The 19547-nt window shown below is 42.3% G+C and overlaps 1 protein-coding gene across 3 annotated transcripts in view; it reads right to left on the bottom strand.

Moving 5' to 3' along the window:
* Window positions 1–15937, bottom strand: part of Tet2 (tet methylcytosine dioxygenase 2) — an 81438-nt gene extending 65501 nt beyond the window's left edge. For all 3 annotated transcript variants that reach the window (XM_029475012.2, XM_021158820.3, XM_029475014.2), the window contains exon 1: window positions 15753–15937. The gene's annotated coding sequence lies outside the window, so the exon portion shown is untranslated. The remainder of the gene's footprint in view (window positions 1–15752) is intronic.
* Between the last annotated feature and the right edge of the window lie 3610 nt (window positions 15938–19547).

Genomic DNA, 19547 nt, shown 5'->3' with positions numbered 1-19547 from the left:
ATTTATTTTATTTAATGTACATGAGTATTTTATCTGCATCTATGCCTATGAGTCATGTGTGTCTAGTGACCTTGGAGAAGAATGTATCTGATCTCCTAGAACTGTAATTATAGATGGTTGTGAGCCACCATCTGGCATGTGAATTCTGGCAACCAAACCCAGGTCCTATGGAAAAGCAACAAGTGTTCAAAGCTTTCAGCCCCTATGACTGCTTTTTGTTCTTTCTTTTCGTTTTCTTTTTTTTTTTTTTTTTTTTTTTTTTTTGCTTTGGAAACAAGGCCTCACTCTGTAGCTCTGACTGACTGTCCTGAACTCACTATGGCTGGCCTAAAACTCAGAGATCCACCTCCTCTGCTTTCTCACAAGTACTGGAATTAAAGGTGTGTACCACCAAATCAAGATATGTCTGCTTGCCAGTACCAAAGACATCTGAAGTCTAAAGAAGTTAGCAGAGAGATTTGTATCTCTTTATGAGAGTGGATGCCGAGATACCAGAAACCACAATCTCACCTAGCCCCAAGGTTATCAGGCACACCTTGGAAGGCGGGAATCAAGGGAGCTCCCCTCTGCTTATAATTGGGTTGTTTAAAACTCAAAAGTAGTGCTGCAAATCATGTTTTTAAGCTCTCAAGATACTTGGAATACCATAACCTTCTAAGACCATGGGAAAAAAGATACAGTTGCCATTGTGAAGCGCTCTTTAGGTACAATGTTTCCTTCGCTCCACAAGCTCCTGGGAAATTTCATTGCTAGGCATCCATCTGCAAAGCCAGCCTCACCTGCATGCACTGGCTGGTTACTATTTGGATACTATTGAAATCAAGTGTGAAATGAGAGGACTTTAACAAACCAAAAGATTCAGCTGGAAAGGGGGATTAAGGCACAATTAGAAATTCTACAAAGATAAGAAACCAGATTTTTAAAAAACAAAAAGAAGCCGGGTGTGGTGGTGCGCGCCTTTAATCCCAGCACTCAGGAGGCAGAGGCAGGTGAATTTCTGAGTTCGAGACCTGCCTGGTCTACAAAGTGAGTTCCAGGACAGCCAGGGCTACACAGAGAAACCCTGTCTCGAAAAACAAAAAACAAAACAAACAAAAAAAGAATGACATTTTAAATTATACCCTAAAGACTTTGTACTGAGATTTTGGAGTTAAGAGTCAACTGCTTTCATAAGAAGCAGTTGGATGTTTAACATGTTGCCATGGGATATTACACAAGCAATCCAAGATAGTAATCTACTAATGTCTCCTAAACTCTTAGTTAAAATGATTCCAAATTACCAGGTATGGTGGTGCATACTGCAATTCCTACTTGGTAGTCTGAGGCAGGAGGATCTAGAATTTGAGAATAGCCTGTATTACATAGTAATACTTGGTGCCTAAAAAATAAATTTTAATTACTCCAAATGATTTTAAACACACGTGTGTTTCTATTAACCATGCAGACAAGCATTTTGGACAGGTTAGGAGTGCTATTATCTCCTGGACCCCCAGAGTGCTTCGAGGTATAGACTGGTGTGAAAGAAAGGAAGAAGAGATGGATAGGAGAGAGTGAACCACGATTAAGCCCATGAAGGTTAAAAAGATGACAGAAACTCTGTGTTTTGTAGCACAAGATGAGACCTAAAGAAAAATCCACTTCCTATTCAAACCTGTGACCTCCCCAGAACTCAGTGGCATAGAGCCACACACAGATGCACACTCCTGATCAGAAACAACCATTTAAAGAAGAACACAGGAAGCAATCAGAGGTTTCAAGGAAAAAAAAGAAAAGAAAATGCATGTTTATAGGAAAATCTGAGAGTGTATGTGAAACAAACCAATGTGTAGCATCGTTTTAAGGAATTTAAAGAATACATGAAGACAAAATTCACTTAAGTTGATGCTTAAAATATGAACACCTGAAGCAAGCCAAATTCTGTGTCAGGGTTACTCCTTTTGTTTGACACGTTCACCACACCTCCAGCTGAGTTCTAGACATCATAATCACGACTGTAAGCAATGTATCTGTTTCAGTTAGCAGTAAAGAACAGAACACAACATGCCCAAAAAACTAGTTATAAATGAGTTGTAGGATATATTTGTGTGTGTGTGTGTGTTGCTAGGATCAACACAATCCATGGATGAAATGATTCTCCATCTCTTCAGAGATTACGCCACTACCCTGTGCATTCTTTCTCGGGCCAATACTGGGAAAGTTATGCCAAGTTCAGCCCAAGGATCATCCAGGTAATAGAGAAATCAGTCCTTCAAGTAATGATTGGAAACTATCCCAGGAAAGTCCTCAGATACATAGATAGTCTATAAATAGCTATGTAGCTTATGCTGACCTCAAACTAATGGCAGTTCTCCTGCCTCAGCTTCCACGATGCTGGAATAACAGACAAGAGGATCAAAACCCTGATTCTTGTCCATTCCATAGAAGCAAGGTGGTGGTCATTTTCTTCCTGATCTAGACAAATGCTCAGCACTGAAGAGCAAATGGTGCCCACTGAATCACTGGAACTTGACCTCTCACCAGCTCCTCTTAGCAACATTATCAACATTTTTAGTTGTTCTTTGCAGGTGGTCAAGCAGGTATAGAGAGGGCAAGACAACATGATAAAGACACACATACCTAATGAAAAAATAAAGCCACAGTTTGAGAAGTTTCCTGTGGCAGGATCTAACTTACATATGGGATCTGAGGAAACAGAAATCAGAAGAGAGGTTAATATTGCCTGTATTAGAATCAAATATCGCCTCTTAAGCAACAGCAGCAAACTGGGGTTCCCTTAGTCTTCTCTTGGCTCACCTCAATCCTTAGAGTCTATATCCGGTCACACTACACAATGCTGTGCATGAACTATCTTTTTTTTTCCAAATCTAATAAATAATTTAAAAGTGGACTGAAGATGGTTAATGTCAAAGGGTAATCACATGAGTGTTTGAAAAGGCATTTAATGTGCACATGTGCACATAAAATATAAAACAGAGGATATGGCTTGGAGGTAAAGTGGCCCAAAGCCTGTAAAACAATCATAACAAAAACCAAATTCAAAAGAACACACAGAACTAAACCTATAGTTTTATAACAAGTATTAAAAGTGCAAAGAACAAGAAAAAAAAAATCAAATATTTGACTATTTGTTATAAGCAGGAATCAGTTGGCAGTCAATCTTGGAGTTTTCATAACTAGTGACAGTGTTTATTATCCACTGGGAACTATTAGTGTCGCCATGTCTGCAGGTTTTCCTCTCATGTGGCTAGCACGTGTTTGTGTTCAACACTCGCTGATTCTCAGTTGAATAAGCGTACAAGCACTTCATTGTTAAACTGATTATAAAATTATCTCTCACTTTACTTTCCCCCATCATGACTGTACCAAATGATTTAGCCAGGTAATGTATTCTAGCGTTATAGAAGCCAAGGCAGAGCTACCTCAAGTTAGAGGGCAGCCTAAGCTATGCAGCTCAAGAACAATCTAGGCTGCTCAAGGAGACTCAGTCTTAAACCCTACAACTAAACAAATAAGCAAATGTATCAGATTAAAAAAAAAAAAACAAGTTTTCCTCATTGTATTCAACCCATTGCTAAGCAATGTTTCTCTGTACAAATACATTCAGTAGTATGCAGAAATAAAAATACTGCATTTTAAAATGGGAAAAGGCAGCTTCCTGTCACTATACTAGTTAACTAAGTTAATTTGTAACAGAGTGAGTTTGTGTGGGCCTAACAATTAAAGAGTTAACTGGTTTAGGGGCTACTTCCCCTCTGTGGTTTGCATGCAAAAGTACTGGCCAGAGTCAAAAGCTACTACTACTTTTCACTCAAAATGTAATTCAGGTGCTAATAGATTCTAAAATTGGGCGAGGCTGCTTTGGGCATCTCCATCTCTCTTTCAGACAAGTTTACTATACCTTCAGGGTTTTCTTTTTCTGTACCAATATTCCAAGAGCTAGCTAGCTAAATAGTTTTTGAGATTCAACCCCACTGCCATTGTTAACCGCTAGTCTTCAGAATTCTGGAAGGGTCTATAAACATTAAACCCGAGTTGTGTTTCAGCATGTGGGATGCAATGAGATTAACCTGGAGCTGTTCTAGAGCCAGGCACTAATCTCAAATCACAGGCCTTTGCTAGTGTGAGTGCTCATGTGTCTAGCCCACATAGGGTGTTTCTGGACAGCCTGGGGTACACAGTGACACCCTATGTCTCAGGAAACAGTTACCTGCTGCATCTCAGCTCTGTGTGTGTGTGTGTGTGTTGGTGGTGGTGTTTTCTTCTTCTTCTTCTTCTTCTTCTTCTTCTTCTTCTTCTTCTTCTTCTTCTTCTTCTTCTTCTTCTTCTTCTTCTTCTTTGTTTTTTGAGACAGGGTTTCTCTGTGTAGCCCTGGCTGTCCTGGAACTCACTCTGGAGACCAGGCTGGCCTCAAACTCAGAAATTTGCCTGCCTCTGCCTCCAAATGCTGGGATTAAAGGCGTGGGCCACCACCCCCGGCTTACATCTCAGCTGTTAACACACCTTCCATTTGCAGAAGATGTAATGTCCGGGAAGCCTGGATACAGCACAAACACAACTCTAAACCTGCTCATACTTTACATATCAGAACCTGCCTGCTTACAACTACAGCAAACCAAGCATACAAAAGATAAAGTCAGGATGCTTTAAAAACAAAACAAAAAAACCCCATCAAGACCCTTTATGGATAAATACAAATGAAAATCCCCAGAAATCAACTCCAGAAAGCAGGAAGTCCCAAGTGAAAGCTTTCTATTGTGTTAACCCCCAAGGGTGAGGTGGGTCCCGGGTAGGGCGGGGCAGACATCCAACAGGAGGATTTCAGATGCCAGTGTGGGGGTGGGGAGAGCGGAGCACGGTAAGCATCAACTTTTCTGTGGCCATAGTTCCTGCTTTGGGGAGTAGGATCACTGAGTCACCTCTCGAGACCCCAAAATGAAAAAGGATTTCCTTCTCCTTTTAAATTGAAATGGATTTTTTTCATACACTATGTTCTGATTATGATTCCCCCTCCCTCAGCTCCTCCAAGATCCCCCTTTGTCACTGCTGATTGTTATTTGTGAGAAGGGATCATACTTAATGCACTGGACACTGTAATTAAGAGCAACAAGGCATCACCTACAAAAAAAAACAAACAAAAAGGCCAGCAAGACCGGCTCCGGGAGACACAAAAGATTAACCTAACCCACTGCAGGCTCAGCAGGCCAGGCTTCCGCAAATAAACTTTGAATTGGGCAGGCCTCACCTAAACACCTTGATCTTGGGGTCATGACCCGGTCAGAGCCAGGACAGGAGATTTTTGACTATTAATTAAGGGGGTGGAGACCCGGCCCCAGACACAAAAGCCTCCTCTCTCCGGGAGGTTGGCTAAGTGTAAATAGCGCTGCTGAGAGCCCAGGTCCATGGGTCTAACTGTGTAATAGACTCCGCTGCTTCTTTTGCACACAGAAACCTATTTCCTTGGCCATAAAAATGTACATGTGGATGACAAAATTGCTCTAATAAGGATTTAGTTTATTCTTTCTTGTTTATTTAAATCACTTTAAAATTAAATATACTGGTGCGAAGGGCTCAGTGCTTAAAAGCACTGGCAGGTCTTACCAAAGGTTTGGGGTTCAACCTACCACATGTAATATCACAATAATCCATAACTTACATTCTGAGAGATATGACATCCTCTTTTGGTTGCTTCAGGCACCAGGCATGCACATGGTGCACATACATACATGCAGGCAAAACCCTTTTTAAAAAAAGATTTATTTATTTTATTTTATGTATATGAGTATACAGTAGCTGTACTGATGGTTGTGAGCCATCATGTGCTGCTGGGAATTGAATTCAGGACCTCTGCTCGCTCTGGTGGACCCCATTCTGGTGCGGCCTTGCTCAGTCTGCTCAGTCGGTCCTGCTCGCTCCAGCCTAAAGATTTGTTTATTATTATGTTATATATAATTATATATTATATATTTATTACATATTAAATTATATTATCATACTATATTGTTATATATTATATTATATTATATATTATATTATATTTGTTTATTATTATATCTAAGTACACTGTAGCAGTCTTCTAACACACCAGAAGAGGGTGGCAGATCTCATTATGGATGACTGTGAACCACCATGTGGTTGCTGAGATTTGAACTCAGGACTTATGGAAAAGCAATTGGTGCTCTTAACCCCTGCGTCATCTCTCCAGCCCAACAGGCAAAACTCTTAATAAATAGAATTAAAAGAGGTCTTTAGGGCTGGAGAGATGGTTTCATGGTCAAGATAAACAGTTGCTCTTCCAGAAGACCTGGGTTCAGCTCCCAGCACCACTGTGGCAGCTCAGAGCTGTAACTCCACTGTTAGGACTTGGACCCCCTCACACAGACATGCATGCTGACAAAACACCAGTGGACATAGTATAAAAACAAGTTATTTATTAAAAAAATAACAAATTTTAAAATTTTTAAATGACATGTTCTATATCTCTTAACACTTGAAATATGCACTTTGTAGAAATGATTTCGAATCTATTTGAAAGAAATCTATAAAATTTTCCACTTGAAAAAACTAATGTTTTAAAAAGAAAGAGATCAGCCGGGTGTGGTGGTGCACGCCCTTAATCCCAGCACTTGGGAAGCAGAGGCAGGCGGATTTCTGAGTTCGAGGCCAGCCTGGTCTACAGAGTGAGTTCCAGGACAGCCAGGGCTACACAGAGAAACCCTATCTCAAAAAAAAAAAAAAAAGAAAAGAAAGAGATCATTTCAAGCTAGGGAAAACTAAGTTTCCAAAGCTAGTGGGTCAATTTTTAACAGTACTCAAGCCCGAGCCATGGAGAAGGAGAGCCATCATCCAAGCCATTTAGGGGACTATCTGCAGAAATGTCTGCTACCTTTGGTTTCTGCCAGTGTTGTCCCATGAATTAGAGGGTTCTAACTAAATTAAAATACAGTGTTGCTTGAATGTCAACCTAAACGTAAAGTAATTTCACAGGACCAAAAAAAAAAAAAAAAAATCATTTAGGTGATATTTGCATGAAACAAGCAGAATCTAGAGTATAAAATTTAAAATATGTTCTTTCTAAGATATACCTAAGTTTTTACTAAAAGAAAAATTTATGTGTTAAGCATTTTGAAGTTGGGGGATCCCTTTTTCCCTCATATCTGAAAGGTATTTACTTACGTTTTTTTTTTTTTCCTTTTGATAACATTCATTTCAAGATTCTTGCCTGAACCTGACAGTTGATCAGCCAACTTTTATTTGCAGAAACGTGTTCTCATTCTAATCACAGACTGGTGAAATGAAAAGTGTGCCTTTTAATGCAAAAGCCATGCGATCATTCTACAGCCAACAGCCAATATGAAGATTCTGAAACTTCAGATGACGAATGATTTGCAAAGTGGCGACGTGCAGAAAGGACAGACAGACAAGAAGCAAATGGGCAGGAGTGGGCCAAAGTGCTGAGGACAGGATGCAGCTGTGACTGGAATGGGCAGGAGCAGGCCAGTGTGCGGACAGACCCAGCTGTGGCTGGGCACTGCTGTCTACCTTAGAGGATTAAGGTCTTGTTCTAATGGGTGACCTTCTAATTGCAGACAGGGAAGAAAAAGAGAAGAGTAACACAGATACCATTTCACATCACTTGGCTTCCATTATTCTCACATAGGCCACCGTTGTTTTGTTTTGTTAGACAAAATACAAAAATAAAATCAAACGGAGAGTTCTGTGGATAGCTCCCATTAAAGTGTAGTACTCTGTGAAGAAAGTCAGGACTTTGATAAGGTGCATTTTAGCAACGTCCACGAAGCCATGAAAATGACCATTACTATGGCTGCAATACCCACAGAACAAGCTTTGGTAACTCAAGAACAGTCACCATAGCAAAATCCTGTGTGCAGCACAGCACAGCACAGCTTAATGAAAGACAGCCTCCACCTGTGCCTGGCCAGAGGCAGGGTACTTTGAAGAGAATAGTCCATCAGCAAAAACAACCCATTACTTCTGAATATGTTTTATTTTTAACAGAAATTATTTGTAAAAGTAAAGTTTAAAATAACAACAAACCAGGCATGGTAAGGGACACCTTTAGTCCCACCACTCAGAAGGCAGAGGCAGGAGGATCTCTCTAGTTTGAGGCCAGCCTAGTCTATACAGTGAGTTCCAGGTCTATAGAGTGCGATCCAGGACAGCCAGGACTAACTACATAGAGAAACTCTGTCTTGAAAAACAAAAATAAAAACAAGGGCTAGAGAGATGGCTCAGTGGATAAGAGCACTTTCAAAGGTCCTGAGTTCAATTCCCAGCAACCACATGGTGGCTCACAACCATCTGTAATGGAATCTGGTGCCCTCTTCTGGTGTGTCTGAAGATAGCAACAGTGTACTCATATATAAAATATATCAATCTTAAGAAAGAAAGAAAGAGAGAGAGAGAGAGAGAGAAAGAGAGAGAGAGAGAAAGAAAGAAAGAAAGAAAGAAAGAAAGAAAGAAAGAAAGAAAGACGCTGTCTCAAAGAGAGGGAGTAGAGAGAGTGGGAGGGGGGGATCATGTTTTAGGTCAGTCTGGGATACATAGACAGTAAGACAAAACCAACAAATCACAATGTTTCAATTTTGCATTTTGGGGGGGTGTCAAATTTTGGAAGTTCAGAAAAGTAAAAAATGGAGGACTAAAAAGTAGTGACTAAAATTTACTGTCAGTAATGTGATTCTCAAGTCCTAAGAGAAACTGGGGACTTGGACTCAGCAGCAAATGCCTGCTAACCTGGCACTCGAGATCGCTACGAGGCTGAGGCCAGCCTGGTCTACATGAGTACATGGTGAGATCCTGTCTTGCAAAGAAAACAGTTCAAACTTTAGGAACTGACGAGGCCCTCTACTGCCTTTCTGTTTCCGGCTGGATAAGACCCAGAAATTGTCTAGTCATTTGTTGCTAAAATATTCAATCTACAGATTTCATTTCGGAGACTTTACTATACACAAAGCATCCATTAAAGCAATGACAGCCCTTTACTCTTTCTTAGGTTCCGCCTCCTGAACAAACTGCAAAAGGCTACATAACTGGATATATTTTGCTAAAATATAATGGTACAATCACATGCATAATGGAGAATTGTGCTCAACTTCTTTGTGCTCAAGATCATGAGATAAAAGGGCATAGAACTAGGTATACACAGGGATGGATGAGTAGAGAAAGTCAAGACAGACAGGCAGAGAGACAGACATGAAGACAAGCATTGCAGCACACATCCATAACCAAAGCACAGAAGAGGTTAAGGTAGAAGGAAGTTTCATGGACTACATAGCGAGATGCTGTCTCAAAAAAAAAAAAAAAGACAGCATTGGACGTGATAGTTTGTGCCTGTAATCACAGCACTACAGAGGCTAGGACAGGATTGGCATGAGATTGCTACCGGCTTGGGCTACAGAGCATGGCTCTACCATGCAAACAACAATAAAACACAAACAAATTACTACTTCTCAATGGAAAAAATGATTGCTTAGCATGTCTGAGACCCTGAGTTACACACACACACACACACACACACACACACACACACACACACAAGTGTAGTTGGATCAGTTGAATCAATGCCAGCTTCCTGGGTATGACACTGTACTAAAGTTGTGCAAAAAGTCACCACTAGAGGAGAACAGGTCATATACATAGGACCTGTGTATATTGCTTCACATAACTGTAGAGATTCTACAACTATGGCAATAAAAGCTTCAAATAAAAATATGTAATTCTGGGCTGGAGAGATGGCTCAGCAGTTAAGAGTATTGACTGTTCTTCCAGAGGTCCTGAGTTCAATTCTCAGCATCTGCATGGTAGATCACAGCCATCCATAATATGATCTGATGCCCTCTCCTGGTGTGTATGAAGATAGCTACAGTGTACTTATATAAAATAAGTAAATAAATGTATTAAAAGCCACTAAATCCTACGCTGAAGATGGGTGACTTTAATGGGAGCCATTCATCAGCTTTTCCTGTAGAACTTACATTAAGGAAAACCAGCGTCACTGCCCACTGCCCTGACCAGTCCATCACCAAGGTCTCTCACATTATTTTCCTATTGTGCTTTGAATACAGATGACACATGTTCCAGTAAGAGAAAACAAGTTTTTACTAGATCTTGCTAGTGAATAAAAAGATATAGAAATCAGTAACTACTTAATAGACAGAAAGAAATCTAATTTAAAACAAATGCTTGCAGTTTACTTAGAACAACGATTTATGCTCTAAATTATCCTTCAAAAATACTTCACCCCAGTTTAGTCATCTTTGGTTTTAATTCTCAGACTATTTATTTATTTATTTATTTATTTTTGGTTTTTCAAGACAGGGTTTCTCTGTATAGCCCTGGCTGTCCTGGAACTCACTTTGTAGACCAGGCTGGCCTCAAACTCAGAAATCTGCCTGCCTCTGCCTCCCAAGTGCTGGGATTAAAGGCGTGCGCCACCACCGCCCGGCTCTCCGACTATTTAGAATACGGTTTCACATCAGTTCTGTAGATGGGCATGGTAAGTGCTCAGAAGATGGAGTCTGGAGGACTGCTGCAGGTCCGAGGCCAGCCTGGGTTGTAGAGAAAGCACCAGGGCATCCACAGCCAGACCTTTTCTCAAACCATAGCTGAAGAGACGGTCAAGCAGTGAAGACACTGACCGCTCTTCCCGAACCAGACCTGGGTTCGGTTCCCAGCACCCACATGGCAGTCTCCAGGAATCTGATGATACCCTTTTCTGGCCTCTGCTGGCACTGTAGGAAAATAGTGCAATATAAACAGACAAATACACATAAAAATAAAATAAACACACACATCTTTAAAACTGCAGGCTAAGATTATTGAATGCATTTTTCAAACATATTTAAAACCTCCCATTCTGCTTGCTAAAACAGAACATTTAAATACTTTTTTGCCTATAAATTTCTTTTTTTAAGATTTGTTTATTTATTTTATGTCTATGAGTACACTGTAGCTGTACAGATAGTTGTGAGCCACCATGTGGTTGCTGGGATTTGAACTCAGGTTAAGAACAGTCAGTGCTCTTAACCACTGAGCCATCTCTTCAGCCCCTTGCCTATAAATTTCTAATCTGAGATTTTCCATTTTTAAATATTTATTTATTTATTTTGAGACAGGGTTTCTCTACATAACCCTGGATATCCTGGAATTCACTATGTACATCAAACTGGTCTCAAACTTGCAAAGATCTGCCAGCCTCTGCCTTCTGAATGCTGGGATCAAACACTTATGCTCCCAACATCCAGTCTATGATTCAGCTGTCTGCAGAGGTTGACGTAGGGTTTTGGAATCCTTGGACTTGTAGTTAATAAGTGTTTGTAAGCCGCTCAGTATAGGTAGTAGGATTCAAACTCCCATCCTTATGATTGAGCAAAGTATTCTTAACTGCTGAGCCTTCTTTCCAACCCCTTAAATACCCTTTATAACAAGTGGAGAAAGACAAAACTGAGAATTTGCTACATCGGAAATGGCAACTCAAGATGAATTCTATTGAGAAGGATGATACATCTATCTTAAGCCCGGAATTTTCTGCAATGGCCCTATTATAGTCAGAATACACTTGGAAACAAGCAAGAACCAAGTGCCCGCAAGTCTTCCTGCTGATGGTCACAGTGATACACATGCTCTGGCTGCGCCTCCTCCCCTGCCAGACCCTACACACACCAACAGATGCACTGTACAACCTCATTCAATAATGTCACAGTATTCACTTAGTTTTGGCAGTAAACTGTAATAAAAACCAGAGCACTAGACCCAAGTAAATACTGAGTGTTTGGCAAAAATCACTGTGGCTGTGTTCTTCAGCACAGTTTCCAAGATAACCACCAGCTCTGCTTGGCAACTGGACTCTCCCACAGTTAAGGCTCCAACTGTAAAGCTGGCTTACAAGACATTTCCTGCTGCTGGCTTTGCTCTGTTGCTGCTCCTAGGAATTGCTATTCAATGGCAGCATCTTCTTTGAGAAAGCATAATTTTAATGAATCAATACTATCCCATTCAAGAAACAATTATATTAAGTCTTCAAGTACTAAGCCATGTAAGATTATGAAGTTTGAGGATGGAGAGATGGCTCAGCAGTTAGGCACTCTCACTGCTCTTGGCAGAGGATCTGGGCTTCAAGTAGCACCCACGTGCCACTAACAACTACCTGACCCCAGATCCAGGGGAATCAACATCCTCTTCTGGGTTCCAGAGGTACCAGGTGTGCGTGCAGTACACATACATACGTGCAAGCAAACACTCATACGCAGAAAACAAAGCTTTTTTAAAATAATTGAAAAATTAGGAGTGATGGCAGCATAAAATCAGATCTAGTATAAAATACCAGGTAGCCTAAAATACTGGCATTTCACATCATCTCCTTGTTTGTTTGTTTGTTTGTTTGTTTGTTTGTTTGAGGTGTCTCATTCTATAGCCCAAGTTAGCTTTAATTTTTTAAAGCAATCTTCCTGTCTCAGCTTGCCAAGTTCTAAGATGACAGACTTGAGCTCAGACATTTCTAGAACATTTTATATGATGACAATTTTATTTGTAAATTGACTAATTTGCTTGGGTAATGATGGAAAATAGAGTTTCTTTCAGATATATCAGTGATTCTTAAGTAAGGTTTCCAAATGAGGCCAGCAAACAAGGAAATAGTGGCATTTGGTTTGCAACAGGGTCTGGGTGGAGCTAGAGAAATAGATACGGAATTTCTAGCTTCAACAAATGAAACCAAAAGGAAACACAAACCCAGCAGCCAATGAGGACTGTGGAAGTCATCCTAAAGAGTCCAAAGCAGGTGTGCACATTGCAGGAGAAGTGTTGGTGATGCCAGTGTGCAGGGCCATATGTCACCACATGGAAACTACACCATCACCCTGGTTCCCAGCACAGACTTAAACAGTAAATCTACAGAAAGCCTTAAAGAATACTTGACAAGTAAGAGAGTGTAAATAAATCAAAGCCTGGGTCCAACTTATTTCTGCATTTGTTCAAGATGTGATGAGATGAAACAATGTATCTTTTTTTTTTTTTTTTTTTTTTTTTTTTTTTTTTTTTTTTTTGGTTTTTTGAGACAGGGTTTCTCTGTATCAGCCCTGGATGTCCTGGAACTCACTTTTTAGACCAGGCTGGCCTCGGACTCAGAAATTCACCTGTCTCTGTTTCCCGAGTGCTGGGGAAACAATGTATCTTTTAAAGGTACCAATCTTGTTGAAGTAAAATCAACTAAAACAACTCTTAAGAACTTTTGGAATACTTAGGTGGAACTTTAACACATATAGTAAATGAAAGGTTACTGTAGACTCCCCATCCCATGTTTGTTTAAATACTTTCTCTAAGAAATGAGAAAGTGTTTCTTTTTATTCAGTGTGTTCAATAATGTACAAAATTTCCCTGAAACCCTTAAAATAATATTACTTAGCAGCTTTTTTCAGCACAAAACTAAAATGCACCAAGCAATAAGAATCAAACTTCACTGCAAGAAAGAGTAGGCCTCTATGATAACATAAAAAATAAGTCAATGTAAGCATTCTTATTGATTGGAATGGAAAACACTTTCATGTAGTTTGAGGGCATATCAGGAATTTGAAAAGTTGCCCACAAAGAAGTCATGACACACTGGTCTACTAGGGAAACAAATTTCTTATTTTTAATTCTAGATTGCTGGAATAGTTGACCACAGTTTTCTCAACCAACAATAGACATTTATGGGAGGGGGAAAATGCTCTGTTTCCTCTATCACTTCAGGGCAAGTCAGAACCAATGAACTGCTCTGTTCAGGGGTGAGTAATGTTTCTACCCTCTGGTCATGTGAATGAGTCTCTAGTACCCAGCCTTAAGCAAACTTAGTCACATTTCTCATTTCTGAGAACCAAATCAGAAAGACTTGCAAAGTGAACTCCTAAGGGTTTGGAAATTTGATTTATGCAGTGACATGCCTTTCCCTCTACCCTGTAATCAGATCAACCCATACTGATCTTAAGTTTAAGCCCCAATCTTTCACAAACACTGTTCTGCTTAATAAAATTTTTTTAAATAATATTTATTATGTTGCAATTTATATTGTATTCAAAATACATTACAAAACACACATACAGACATGGAGAAGAATGTAACTCCTCTTCAGTATTTCAACTTTCCATTAAAATGCAAATGTAATGATTTCATTAGCTAGGCTACAATAACCACAGTCTTAAACCAAACCAATATATTTTCCCTGTGAATCCCAACTTCCCGTACATATAATCTTATCCTTATGATGGTTCTTTGCTGATGAATTCTGAGAATGAATTTTAGCATTATAATCCTAATTAGAGCAAAGTACAGTATGTGACTTGTGATTTTTAAATCTACAGATTTATTCTGCCCCCCCAGATAGACAAACACCACAACATTTTGCTAAATTTTAAGCAAACAACTTGGGAAAACAACAAAACAAACAAACAAACAAACCTAATTCTATTCGAAAAATTGCTCAAAGCAAACAAAATCTATCAATGAAGCCATTAACAAGCAAGTAACATGTCTTTTAACACGACCTTCTCACGAGTCTGTCCAGGCCTCACTTGGTTTAACCAAACGTACAAAACTCTCCATAGAAACCCTATAAGCTTTCTAACAGTTAGCAAGCAGGTCTAGGGAAGAGAGTCAAGCTCTGAGTGAAGAGTGAGGAGGGGTGTTTGTGAACGACCAAAAAAAAAAAAAGTGAGTGCCAGAGTGAAGGAAATTTGGGATGGGACTGTTAGAGATATTCGCTGGGATTGGGTTTCATTTCTTTGGGCGCCCCTGACCTTGCCTTCTCCAACTCCGAACGCTTCGACCGCCCCCTCCCCCGGCCTGCGCCTGCCTTTGTGTGTGCCTGTCACTTAAGGGGAACAGAACGAGATGATTCGGGGGCAGCACAAAGCCAACACATAGATTTGCACAGATTCTCTTACACACATTTCCCAAACTGGAAGGCACAGCCCACTCTGAGCTTGTGAACCTTGAGAAAAGTGGGTTCTGGTCTTGTTTCGGGGAGCAGAGAAACTATTCTTTCACCTCTCACTCAGCGCCACTAACAAAACGCGCGGACTCAAGAGAAAAAAGAAAGAATGGAGAAAGAAAAAAAAAAAAACTCCACGTAGTGGATCCTGAATCTACACACTGTGACATCTGTCTAGTGTAGTCCACGAGGGGACAAACGTGCTGGAAGCCAGAGACACAAACCCAAAACAGGACCCAAACAAGCACTACTGGAGATAAAAGAGTCAAACACACCGGGTCAGTGTTCTTTCCGGGGTGTCTGAGGATGAACTAGGGGCTCCCTGGACTTATACTAAGAAAAGGGGAGAGGAGGATCAAAAGAGAAAGTGGTGGTCCCCAAAGATGAACTCTTTCAGGAAGGCAGCCCCAAGAAAACACTCACTTTCCTGAGACTAAAAGGCCAGAAGAGCGGCTGGTGGGAGGTACAAAGGTAAGTTTTCTGGGTACAGAGAGGAGACACGCATTAGCAGGAGGAAGGGACCCCAGAAGTGCAGGTTGCAGGAGAAGGGGGTGCTGAATTAAAACTATATTTGTCAGCCATGTTGAAGAAGCTCCTGTAATTTGTGAGGCTTCCCTCTTCCCTCTTGGTATTTGTGGGTGACATGACAGTCCCCGCAAGGCCGAGAGAAAGAGAGGGAGATTGGAAAGGGACCATTCCGCAGCCGACAAGAGCGAGGAGAGAAAGAGAGAGAGAGAGAGACAGGCGCGGACCTCAGCGCTCTGACCTGGTTCTGGTCCCTCAGCCTCGCAGTCCACCGCCGTCTCAGCCGGGTCTCCTTTCTAACAAATCCTACAGGGCAGCCATCTTGCTTCCTTCTGCTCCTCTACGAAAGCAGCCTCGCCTCCGCATCAATATTCATAAGGCAGTTTGACGTCTGTTCTCTAGGCTCGGCGGGGCCGGCTCTCCGGCGGCCGCCGAGGGGGCGGACGTGACTGGCATGTGAGCGGCGCGGGCGCGAGCGCGGGCGCGGGCCGTGCGCTCGCTCCCTCGCGGGGACGAGGCGGGACCCGGGGCCGTGCGCTCGCTCCCTCGCGGGGGCGCGGCGGGACCCGGGGCCGTGCGCTCGCTCCCTCGCGGGGGCGCGGCGGGACCCGGGGCGGTGCGTTCGCTCCCTCGCGGGGACGCGGCGGGACCCGGGGCCGTGCGCTCGCTCCCTCGCGGGGACGCGGCGGGACCCGGGGCCGTGCGCTCGCTCCCTCGCGGGGACGCGGCGGGACCCGGGGCCGTGCGCTCGCTCCCTCGCGGGGGACTAGGGGCCTCCTCGGCTCGGCTCCTCCCCGGCCTTTCCTCAGCCCCGGGGGCCGCCGGCCGCACACCCACGCGTGGGCGGCCTCCGCGCCTCTGTCTCCCGCGGGGGCCGCGTAGGCACTTGGAAACTCTGCGCCCTCCCGCGCGCTCCAGGGGCCCCTGGCTCCCCGCGCTCCCGCTGCCAGCACCTCACCAGTCGCCTCCCCACTCGCCCCCACGCCCTGCCACCCCCTTCCCTGTCGCCCAGCCAAGCCGCTCCCCATTTCTCCAAGGCCGCGCCGGGAGAGCTGGAGGGGCCTGGGCGCTAAAGTCTCCACTCTGCAGCAATCCGGCGGCGCCGGGGCTCTCCCCGCCCAGGCCCACCTTCTGTTTACTTTGGCCACGTGGGCCGCGCAGGGGGTGCTGTCTCGCAGAGCCCAGGGGAGCGGTGCCACCGAGCCCCTGATTGTCACTCGAAAGAATTAAGCCAGCAGTTTCTAATGTTCAAGGCGCCCCTGTAAGTTCCTCTATTTTGCACAAATTTCCACTCCGTACGGTAAAGTAATGAAGAAACCGCCTTGTGGGAAGCTGGATTCCGAACAAGCAGTGAGCGCTCAGTTTTCCCTGAAGTTCAAGGCTTGTGCGCACCAGCTCTTCTGCTGGCACTTTTCTATTTTCTTGCTCTGTCGTTTTTTAAACTTACATTTAAAATGTTCCATTTGGTAATTATTAACTTTTGAAGATGAGATAGAGGCAAATTCATAGGAATCATGAGACAGTAGTTTAGTAAATTTGTGCTCACACACCCACCCACCCTCCTGTCTTCAGGTTTTCAGTCACTGAATGTTACGTTTTAATAGGTAATCTGGGAACCTCTTCTGTGGGATCGGTTGCATTCACTGCAACCTTAAATCTACTTTAACACTATTATATTGTCTGTAATGCACCCTTTCTTTGCGTGGGTGAGTGGGTGGGTGTTCTTAAGAAATGAGGCCTGGAACCAACTCTCTCTCTCTCTCTCTCTCTCTCTCTCTCTCTCTCTCACACACACACACACACACACACACACACACATAAATTTTGAAAAGAAAGAGCAGACCTGCAATCATAGCATTTAGAAGTCTGAGGCAGTAGGATGTCTGACAGTTTGAATTTAGCTGGGTATTGTAGTTAGATTGTTTCAAGAAGAAAGGAAGGAAAAGAAAGGAGGGAGAGAGAAAAGAAAGAGGAGGAGGAAGAAGAAGAAGAAGAAGAAGAAGCAGCAAATAACCATAACATCTTCCCTTAATTTCATGAAATGTAAATAAAAACTTCCTCGTTGTAAAATCTCATAGATGTATGTACTCACACAGGAAAGGCCAGGAACTCTATTTGGCACATTGTTACTCTATGTGGCACATTGTTACTCTATGTGTTACATTGTTGCAGAGAAGATTGCCTAAAGTAAGTTCTAAGGAAACAATGTTTCTTCCATTTAGAAACAGTTACCAAGGTGTGATCTTACAAATCAGTAATCAAAATATTTAACTGGGCTCTACAGCACCTTATTATTTTTTTTTTTTTAATATTTTTATTACATAATTTCCTCAATTACATTTCCAATACTATCCCAAAAGTCCCCCATAGCGCCCCCCACTTCCCTACCCACCCATTCCCATTCTTTTGGCCCTGGCATTCCCCTATATTGGGGCATATAAAGTTTGCAAGTCCAATGGGCCTCTCTTTCCATTGATGGCCGACTAGGCCATCTTTCGATACATATGCAGCTAGAGACAAGAGCTCCAGGGTTCCGGTTAGTACATCATGTTGTTCCAACAATAGGGTTGCAGATCCCTTTAGCTCCTTGGGTACTTTCTCTAGCTTCTCCATTGGGAGCCCTGTGATACATCCAATAGCTGACTGTGAACATCCACTCCTGTGTTTGCTAGGCCCCGGCATCGTCTCACAAGAGACAGCTATATTTGGGTCCTTTCAGCAAGATCTTGCTAGTGTATGCAATGGTGTCAGCGTTTAGAAGCTGATTATGGGACGGATCCCTGGATACAGCAGTCTCTAAATGGTCCATCCTTTCATCACAGCTACGAACTTTGTCTCTGTAGCTCCTTCCCTGGGTGTTTTGTTCCCAATTCTAAGAAGGTGCACAGTGTCCACACTTTGGTCTTCATTCTTCTTGAGTTTCATGCGTTTAGCAAATTGTATCTTATATCTTGGGTATCCTAAGTTTTTGGGCTAATATCCACTTATCAATGAATACATATTGTGTGAGTTCTTTTGTGATTGTGTTACTTCACTCAAGATGATGCCCTCCAGGTCCATCCATTTGGCTAGGAATTTCATAAATTCATTCTTTTTAATAGCTGAGTAGTACTCCATTGTGTAAATGTACCATAATTTCTGTATCCATTCCTCTGTTGAGGGACATCTGGGTTCTTTCCAGCTTCTGGCTATTATAAATAGGGCTGCTATGAACATAGTGGAGCATGTGTCCTTTTTACCGGTTGGGACATCTTCTGGATATATGCCCAGGAGAGGTATTGCTGGATCCTCCGGTAGTACTATGTCCAATTTTCTGAGGAACCGCCAGACTGATTTCCAGAGTGGTTGTACAAGCTTGCAATCCCACCAACAATGGAGGAGTGTTCCTCTTTCTCCACATCCTCGCCAGCATCTGCTGTCACCTGAATTTTTGATCTTAGCCATTCTGACTGGTGTGAGGTGGAATCTCAGGGTTGTTTTGATTTGCATTTCCCTGATGATTAAGGATGTTGAACATTTTTTCAGGTGCTTCTCTGCCATTCGGTATTCCTCAGGTGAGAATTCTTTGTTCAGTTCTGAGCCCCATTTTTTAATGGGGTTATTTGACTTTCTGGAGTCCGCCTTCTTGAGTTCTTTATATATATTGGATATTAGTCCCTTATCTGATTTAGGATAGGTGAAGATCCTTTCCCAATCTGTTGGTGGTTTTTTTGTCTTATTGATGGTGTCTTTAGCCTTGCAGAAGCTTTGTAGTTTCATGAGGTCCCACTTGTCAATTCTCGATCTTACAGCACAAGCCATTACTGTTCTATTCAGGAATTTTTCCCCTGTGCCCATATCTTCAAGGCTTTTCCCCACTTTCTCCTCTATAAGTTTCAGTGTCTCTGGTTTTATGTGAAGTTCCTTGATCCACTTAGACTTGACCTTAGTACAAGGAGATAGGAATGGATCGATTCGCATTCTTCTACATGTTAACAACCAGTTGTGCCAGCACCATTTGTTGAAAATGCTGTCTTTCTTCCACTGGATGTTTTTA

Source organism: Mus caroli, unplaced genomic scaffold, assembly GCF_978045245.1.
Source record: "Mus caroli unplaced genomic scaffold, Mus_caroli_1 scaffold_3, whole genome shotgun sequence".
Lineage (NCBI taxonomy): Eukaryota > Metazoa > Chordata > Mammalia > Rodentia > Muridae > Mus > Mus caroli.
This window is presented reverse-complemented; position numbering and strand designations above follow the sequence as displayed.